The sequence below is a fragment of the Balaenoptera physalus genome (genome assembly GCF_965194825.1).
Source record: "Balaenoptera physalus genome assembly, chromosome: 4".
Lineage (NCBI taxonomy): Eukaryota > Metazoa > Chordata > Mammalia > Artiodactyla > Balaenopteridae > Balaenoptera > Balaenoptera physalus.
Genome location: NC_138891.1, coordinates 54,198,460 through 54,208,091, shown reverse-complemented (window position 1 = coordinate 54,208,091; position 9,632 = coordinate 54,198,460). Strand labels below are relative to the sequence as shown.

The 9,632-nt window shown below is 34.3% G+C and overlaps 1 long non-coding RNA gene across 2 annotated transcripts in view; it reads right to left on the bottom strand.

Moving 5' to 3' along the window:
• LOC309659371 overlaps positions 1 to 9,632 on the bottom strand; it is a 130,028-nt gene that overhangs the window by 42,199 nt on the left and 78,197 nt on the right. The window contains exon 3 of one of the 2 annotated variants that reach the window (XR_014262759.1): positions 98 to 4,200. The exons of the other annotated variant lie outside the window; for it this stretch is intronic. This is a non-coding gene — a long non-coding RNA (uncharacterized lncRNA). Of the gene's footprint in view, positions 1 to 97; positions 4,201 to 9,632 lie in introns of those variants that run through there. 2 annotated transcript variants of the gene reach the window in all.

Sequence of the window (9,632 nt, the reverse complement as noted above, 5' to 3'; positions counted from 1 at the left end):
TAACACATGGATCAAAGGAAAAAAAATCATGATGGATTAAGAAATATTGGGTTGGCCAAAAAGTTCCTTTGGTTTTTAAGTAAAAATAAAAGACACATTTTTCATTTTCACCAAGAACTTTATTGAACAACGCATTCACCATTTTGTTCCACTACCTTCTGTCATTTTTCAGGCAACTTCATAAGTCCATCCTCCCAAAACTTTTTATCTTTTTGAGCAAAGAACTGTTCCAGGCACCTTTTACAGTCTCTCAGGGAATTGAAATTTTTTCCATTAAGAGAATTTTGTAAAGATCAAAATAAATGGAATCTGAAGGTGCAACATCTGGTGAATATGGTGGATGAATCAGAACTTCCCAGCCAAGCTGTAATAGTTTTTGTCTGGTCATCAAAGAAACATGCAGTCTTACATAATCCTGATGGAAGATTGTACATTTTCGGTTGACTAATTTCAGACGCCTTTTTGTTGAGTGCTACTTTCAGTTGATCTAATTGGGAGCAGTACTTGTTGGAATTAATCGTTTGGTTTTCTGGAAGGAGCTCATAGTAGAGGACTCCCTTCCAATCCCACCATATACACAACATTACCTTCTTTGGAGGAAGACCAGACTTTGGTGTGGTTGGTGGTGGTTCATTTCCCTTATCCCACAATCTCTTCCATTCCACATATTGTACAGTATCCATTTTTCATCACCTGTCACAATTTGTTTTAAAAACGGAATGTTTTTTTTATTACATTTAAGTAGAGAATCACATGCCGAAATATGGTCAAGAAGGTTTTTTTCACTTAACTTATGTGGAACCCAGATATCAAAGCAAGAAACAACCGAGTTGGTGCAAATGATTTTTAACACTTGATACGGATATTTTGAGTATGTCGGCTATCTCCCGCATGGTATAACGTTGATTGTTCTCAATTAATGTCTCAATTTGATCGCTATCAACTTCAACTGGTCTACCCGACTGTGGAACATTATCCAGCAAGAAATCTCCAGCATGGAACTTCGCAAACCACTTTTGACACGTTCGATCAGTCACAGCACCTTCTCCATACACTGCACAAATCTTTTTTTGCGTTTCAGTTGCATTTTTACCTTTCTTGAAATAATAATATACTGAAAATGTTGCTTTTTTCCGTCCACCTTCAATATTAAAATGGCTACACCAATTTCGATTTTTTTTAAATGCATGCTGATATGACAGCTGTCACAAAACAATCTAACATAATTGTTCCAATGAAGTTAAAGACAACTAAGCACTGCTACTAGAGCCATCTTATGGAAAAAAACAAATGAACTTGTTGGCCAACCCAATATTGTAATTGAAAGAAATGAAAACACCCTATATCACAATATGTGAATGCAACTAAAACAGTGCTTAAAAAGAAAATTATAGCATTAAATGCTTGTATTAGAAAAGAAGGAAACTCTTACATCATCTTCCTTAATCTTCCACCTTAAAGAACTAAAAAGATGTAAAAAAAGAGGAATGTAAACCAAAATAAATGGAAAGGAGTAATAAAGATAAAAGGGGACTTCCCTGGTGGTCCAGTGGTAAAGAATCCACCTTCCAATGCCGGGGACACAGGTTCAATCCCTGGTCAAGAAACTAAGATCCCACATGCTGTGGGGCAACTAAGCCTGTGCACTAAAACTACTGAGCCTGCATGCCTCAACTAGAGAGCCCACACACCACAAACTACAGATCCCATTCCCTCTGGAGCCTGTGCACCACAACTAGAGAGAGAAAGCCCGCATGCCAGAACTAAAGAGAAACACTTGTGCCGCAACAAAGAGCCTGTGCGCTGCAACAAAAATCCCAGGTGCCACAGTGAAGATCCCATGTGTTGCAACTAAGACCCAACTCAGCCAAAAATAAATAAATAAATAAATACATAAAATAAAGAATTCTGTCCCTTGATTTAAAAAAAAATAAAGGTAAAAGTTCACACCTATAAAATAGAAGATGTACAAACAATAGAGAAAAATCAATGAAACCAAAACCTGGTTTTTTAAAAGAAAAAAACTGATAAACCTCCAGACAGATTGATCAAGGAAAATGGGAAATGACACAAATTACCAATATCAGGAATGACAGAAAGGACATCGCTCAAACTTTACACAAAGTAAAAGCATAAGGAAGGAATATGAGGAATAACTTATGCCAATAAATTCAGTAACTGAGATGAAACAAAAAATTCCGTGAAAGATGTGACTCAACATGGAATAAATAGCCCAAACAGCCCTTAACAAAGATAGAAATTAAACTCAAGTTTAAAACCTTTCCAAAAGAAATTTTCAAGCCAAGACAGCATCTCTGGGAATTCTATCAAACATTTAAGTAAAAAATAATATTGATTCTATATAAATTCTTTCATAAAATAGAAGATGAGGGAAAATTTCCCAACTCGCATAAGGTAAACATCATCTTGATCCAAAACCAAGCAAAGACATTGCAAGAGAGGAAAATTACAGATCAATATCTCTTATAACTTCTTAGACATGAAAATAAATCCCTAACAAACTTTTAACAAATTGTATTCCCCAATATATAAAATATATAAATTATACTTATATGCATATAATAAACAAATACTTAAAGTGCTATACATGAAAGGCATATAAAACATGCAAGTAAATGAAAGATGGGTTTAACATTCCAAAAATGAATTATATGTTTCCCCATATTAATATACTAAAAAAAGAAAAGAAAAAAACATATGATCATCTCAACAGATGGCAAAAAACATTTCACAAAATTTAATAGCTATTTAAAATAAATATTTAAGCTACCTGGAAATATAAAGAAACTTCTCAATCTGATATAGAACATCTGTTATGGTCTGAATTTTGTCCCCCCAAGATTCATTTGGAATTGAAGCCCTAACTCCTCATATGACTATATTGGAGATAGAGCCTTTAAGGAGATGATTCAGATTAAATTAAGTCATAGGAGTGAAGCCCTAACCCAACAGGACTAGTTTCTTTATAAAAAAGGAAGAGATACCAGAAAGTTCTCCCTCCCTCCCTCCCTCTCTCTGTCTCTTTCCCTCCCTCCCTCCCTCCCTCTGTCTCTGTCTCTGTCTCTGTCTCTGTCTCTCTCTCTCTCTCTCCCCTCTCACAGAGAAGAAGCCATCTGAGCCATCTGTAAGTCAGGAAGAGAGCCCTCACCAGACACCAACCCTAACAGTACCCTAATTTTGGACTCCTAGCCTAAGGAACTATGAGAAAATACATTTCTGTTGTTTAAGCCACCCAGTCTGTGGTATTCTGTTATTGCAGCCCAAGCAGACTAACACAGCATCTCTGAAAAACCTACAGCTAACATCTTTCTTATATGGTGAAATACTGAAAACACTGAATACTTTCCCTCTAATATCAGGAACAAAAAAGGATATCTGCTTTTATCACATATATATTCAATACTGTACTGGACATCTACACTAATAAAATAAGGCAAAAACAAGCAATAAATGATATACAGTTTGGAAAGAAAGGAAAACTTTTTTTCAGAAAAAATGTTCATACAGAAAATCCTGAGGACACCACATAAAGCCATGAGAACTAATAAATGAGTTTACCAAGTACACAGGATAAAATCAATATATATAAATCAATTGTATTTTATATACTAGCAACAAAAATTAGAAATTAAAAATTTTAAGACTGCCACTTCATAACATCAAAATATGAAATACTTAGGGATAATTTTTTTAATTTTGTAAAACATGTACCCTGTCAATTATCAAACTTTGCTGAAACAAGTTAAAGAATATTTAAATAAATAAAAATACATACCATGTTCATCAATACTGTTACAATGTCATTGTCCCCAAATTGTTGCCTCCAAATTTATTCAACAAAATCAATATTAAAATATCAGCAGGTTTTTTTGTAGAAGTTGGGAAACTGCTTCTATAATTTATATTGAAATGCAAAGGACATTAGCCATTAAGAAAATGCAGTTAAAACCACAATAAGATACCACTACTTACACACTAGAATGGCTAAAATTAAAGAGACTGTCCATACTAAGTGTTGGCAAACATGTAAAACAACTCGAATTCTCATACATTGTTGGTGGGAATGCAAAATAATACAGATATTTAAGAAAACCACTTGGCAATTTCTTATGAAGTTTCTTATAAAATTATATGTGCACTTACCATTCAACCCAGTAATCCCACTCTTAGGTATTTACCCTAAAGAAATAAAAACATATATCCACATATGGACCCATATAAGAATGTTCACAATAACTATATTCATGATAGGCAAAACCTCAGCCATATTCATGATGCCTAGATATCCACATGTGAATGGATAAACAAATTGTGTTATATCCAGATAACTGAATACTACTCTGCTGTATAAAGGAACAAACTATTTGAACATGAACAACATGGATAATCTCACAAGCATTATGCTAAGTGAAAAAAAAAGCCAGACATAAAAGACTACCTGCTGGTATTATTTTATTTATATGAACTTCTAGAAAAATCTAAACTATAATGTATAAAGCAGATCAACAGTTGCCAGAGGCCAATAGTACAGTAAGAAGATAAACTACAAAGGCACAATGGAGGTTTGTTGTAGTAATGGAAATGTTCTCTAACTTGAATGTAGTACTGGTTATACAACTTTATTGATGTGTATGTTATACAATATCTGTATTTAGTGTACTTCAGTAAAACTGATTTTTAGAAATTAAGAAGAAACTGCACATTTGTAACTATGTATGCTGATGGATGCTAACTAGACTTATTGTGATGATCATTTTGTAATATATACAAATATCGAATTGTTATATTGTCCATCTGAAACTAATATGTCAATTATGCCTCTTAAAAAAGAAGAAACTATTTTAAAACATGTAAAAAATGAATTAGAAAAAAATCACAGATATTTCAATGGAGATATAAGGATGGTAAGAAGAATATCCCAGTTACGAAGTTTCCAGCCCTTCAAGAATATCCCAAGAGCACACCACAGAATGCCTAAAATACCTCAGAACATAGTTTGAAAACATCTATTATGATAACTGAGGCATGTCAAATTAGTGAGGAAGGCTGGGCTACTCATTAAGTGATACTTTGTTAACAGCCAAGCCATTTGGAAATAAAATAAGTTAGACTCTTCTCAAATCATACCTGAGAATAAACTGCTTATGGATTAAGCATTAAGCATAAAAAGGTCACAGAAGAAAAATTTAAATAATTAATCATAAAACTTTGTGTAGGGTAAGCTTTTGTAAGCATGGCTTCACAGCCAAAACCATAAAAAAAAAAAAAAAGATTAACAAATATTGGGGAAAATATAAATAAATTAAAATTCACAAAATGGAAAAGAATAAAACATAGGTGAAGACAAAAAATATAAAGAATTATTATTAAATAACAATAAGAGGACTATACAAATAGAAAAAAATGGGCATGACATAAACAAGAAAGTCAAAAAAGAGTGCAATAGCTACTAAGGATTTGAAAAGACAGTTGACCATTGTAAGACACAGGTGTTAGGGGTGCCAACCCTACCTGCAGTGGAAAATTCATGTATAACTTTACAGTCTTCCATAGCTACAGTTCCACATGTGCGGTTTAACCAACCATAGATGGTGAAGTACTACAGCACACATTTACTGAAAAAAATCCATGTATAAGTGGACCTGGACAGTTCAAACCCATGTTGTTCAAGGGTCAACTGTATATTCTAAATCACTAATAAAAAAACACACACACACAAAAAACAATGCTGAGATATCAAAGTTCACCCATCTAATTAAAGAAGACCCTTGTAAGAATGTGGTGCTAGGAGAAGTATAAACTTACATCTTTCTAGAGAGCATTCTGTAGTAAGTATCAAATGTTTAAATTTCCATCATTTTTAGTTTTAAAATTTATTTTATAATATAATCTGATGAATGTATAAAGTTGTCTTTATTTCAGAATTATTTAAATGGTGAAAAACTGTAATTCTCAATGTTCAGAAACACCAGATGTTACCAACAACAATATGTAGCCATTAAAAGTGAAAATGTAAACCAATAATTATTGACATAGAAAGATGTTCACTAATCCACCAGAGGGCAGACAGCAGAAGCAAAAAGAACTACAATCCTGCAGCCTGCAGAAGGAAAACCACAATCACAGAAAGACAGACAAAACGAAAAGGCAGAAGACTATATCCCAGATGAAGGAACAAGATAAAACACCAGAAAAACAACTAAATGAGGTGGAGATAGGCAACAGTCCAGAAAAAGAATTCAGAATAATGATAGTTAAGATGATTCAGCAACTCGGAAAAAGAATGGAGGCAAGGATCTAGAAGATGCAAGAAATGTTTAACAAAGACCTACAAGAATTAAAGAACAAACAAACTAAAAGTTGGTTCTTTGAGAAGATAAACAAAATTGATTAACCTTTAGCCAGACTCATGAAGAAAAAGAGGGATAGGACTCAAACCAATAAAATTAGAAATGAAAAAGGAGAAGTTACAATGGACACCACAGAAATTCAAAGCACCATAAGAGATTACTACAAGCAACTCTATGCCAATAAAATGGACAACCTGGAAGAAATGGACAAATTCTAGAAAGGTATAACCTTCCAAGATTTAACCAGGAAGAAATAGAAAATATGAACAGACCAATCACAAGTAATGAAATTGAAACTGTGATTAAAAATCTTCCAGCAAACAAAAGTCCAGGACCAAATGGCTGCACAGGTGAATTCTATTAAACATTTAGAGAGGAGCTAACACCCATCCTTCTCAAGCTCTTCCAAAAAATTGCAGGGGAGGGAACACTCCTAAACTCATTCTACAAGGCCACCATCACCCTGATACCAAAACCAGACAAAGATACTACAAAAAAAGAAAATTACAGACCAATATCACTGATGAATATAGATGCAAAATCCTCAATACTAGCAAACAGAATGGAACAACACATTAAAAGGATCATACACCATCATCAAGTGGGATTTATCCCAGGGATGGAAGGATTCTTCAATACACACAAATCAATCAATGTGATAAACCATACTAACAAATTGAAGAATAAAAACCATATGATCATCTCAATAGATGCAGAAAAGGCTTTGACAAAATTCAACACCCATTTATGATAAAAAAAAAAAAACTCTCCAGAAAATGGGCATTGGGGGAACCTACCTCAACATAATAAAGGGCATATATGACAAACCCACAACAAACATCATTCTCAATGGTGAAAAACTGAAAGCATTTCCTCTAAGATCAGGAACAAGATAAGGATGTCCACTCTCGCCACTATTATTCAACATAGCTTTGGGAGTCTTAGCCACGGCAATCAGAGAAGAAAAAGAAATAAAAGGAATACAAATTGGAAAAGAAGAAGTAAAACTGTCACTGTTTGCAGATGACGTGATACTATACATAGAGAATCCTAAAGATGTCACCAGAAAACTACTAGAGCTAATCAATGAATTTGGTAAAGTTGCAGGATATGAAATGAATGCACAGAAATCTCTTGCATTCCTATACACTAACAACTTAAGATCAGAAAGAGAAATTAAGGAGACAGTCCCATTCACCAAAGCAACAAAAAGAATAGAATACCTAGGAATAAACCTACCTAAGGAGGTAAAAGACCTGTACTCCAAAAACTATAAGACACTGATGAAAGCAATCAAAGATGACACAAACAGATGGAGAGATATACCATGTTCTTGGATTAGAAGAATAGTATTGTGGAATTGACTATACTACCCAAAGCAATCTACAGATTCATGCAATCCCTATCAGATTACCAATGGCATTTTTTACAAAACCAGAACAAAAAAATCTTAGAATTTGTGGGGAGACACAAAAGACTCCGAATGGCCAAAGCAATCTTGAGAAAAAGAAACGGAGCTGGAGGAATCAGACTCCCTGACTTCAGACTATACTACAAAGCTACAGTAATCAAGACAATATGGTACTGGCACAAAAACAGCAATATAGATCAATGGAACAGGACAGAAAGCCCAGAGATAAACCCACGCACCTATGGTCAACTAATTTATGACAAAGGAGGCAAGGATATACAAGAGAAAGACAGTCTCTTCAATAAGTGGTGCTGGGAAAACTGGACAGCCACATGTAAAAGAAATTAGAACACTCCCTAACACCATACACAAAATAAACTCAACATGGATTAAAGACCTAAATGTAAGACCAGACACTATAAAACTCTTAGAGGTAAACATAAACATAGGAAGAACACTCTTTGACATAAATCACAGCAAGATCTTTTTGGACCCACCTCCTAGAGTAATGGAAATAAAAACAAAAATAAACAAATGGGACCTAATGAAACTTCAAAGCTTTTGCACAGCAAAAGAAACTATAAATAAGATGAAAAGACCAACCTCAGAATGGGAGAAAATATTTGCAAACGAATCAATGGACAAAGGATTGATCTCCAAAATATATAAACAGCTCATGCAGCTCAATATCAAAAAAACAAACAACCGAATCCAAAAATGGGCAGAAGACGTAAATAGACATTTATCCAAAGAAGACATACAGATGGCCAAGAGGCACATGAAAAGCTGCTCAACATCACTAATTATTAGAGAAATGCAAATCAAATCTACAATGAGGTATCACCTCCCACCAGTTAGAATGGACATCATCAGAAAATCTATAAACAACAAATGCTGAAGAGGGTGTGGAGAAAAGGGAACCCTCTTTGCACTGTTGGTGGGAATATAAATTGATACAGCCACTGTGGAGAACAGTATGGAGGTTCCTTAAAAAACTGAAAACAGAACTACCATATGACCCAGCAATCCCACTACTGGGCCTATACCCAGAGAAAACCATAATTCAAAAAGATACATACACCCCAATATTCACTGCAGCACAATTTACAATAGCTAGGTCATGGAAGCAACCTAAATGTCCATCAACAGACAAATGGATAAAGAAGATGTGGTACATATATACAATGGAATACACTCAGCCATAAAAAGGAATGAAATTGGGTCATTCGTAGAGATGTGGATGGACCCAGAGACTGTCATACAGAGTAAAGTATGTCAGAAAGAGAAAAAGAAATATCATATATTAGTGCATATATGTGGAATCTAGAAAAATGGCACAGATGAACCAGTCTGCAAGGCAGAAATAGAGACACAGATGTAGAGAACAAACGTATGGACACCAAGAGGGGAAAGCGGGGGTGGGGGGTGGGATGAATTGGGAGATTGGGATTGACATATATATACTAATATGTATAAAATAGATAACTAATAAGAACCTGCTGTATAGCACATGGAAGTCCAGTTCGCTGTACAGTAGAAACTAATGCAACATTGTAAAACAACTATACTACAATTAAAAAATAAAAATAATGCACTGATATTTCTAATTTCAAAATTAAGAACTAGTAAAAAAAATAAAAAAGAAAGATGTCCATGGCAAGTTGCTAGATAAAATGTGAGTATATCTTCTGTGAGCTCATTTTTAAAAATCTGTCCTCTACTCATCTATCTCTCTTCTTTACCCACATATACACAGATGCACACACACTGATGCACACACGGATCCGAAAAGTATACACTAAAAGGTCAAGAAAGGTTACCTGTGATTGGTAAAATTATCAAAAAGCTTC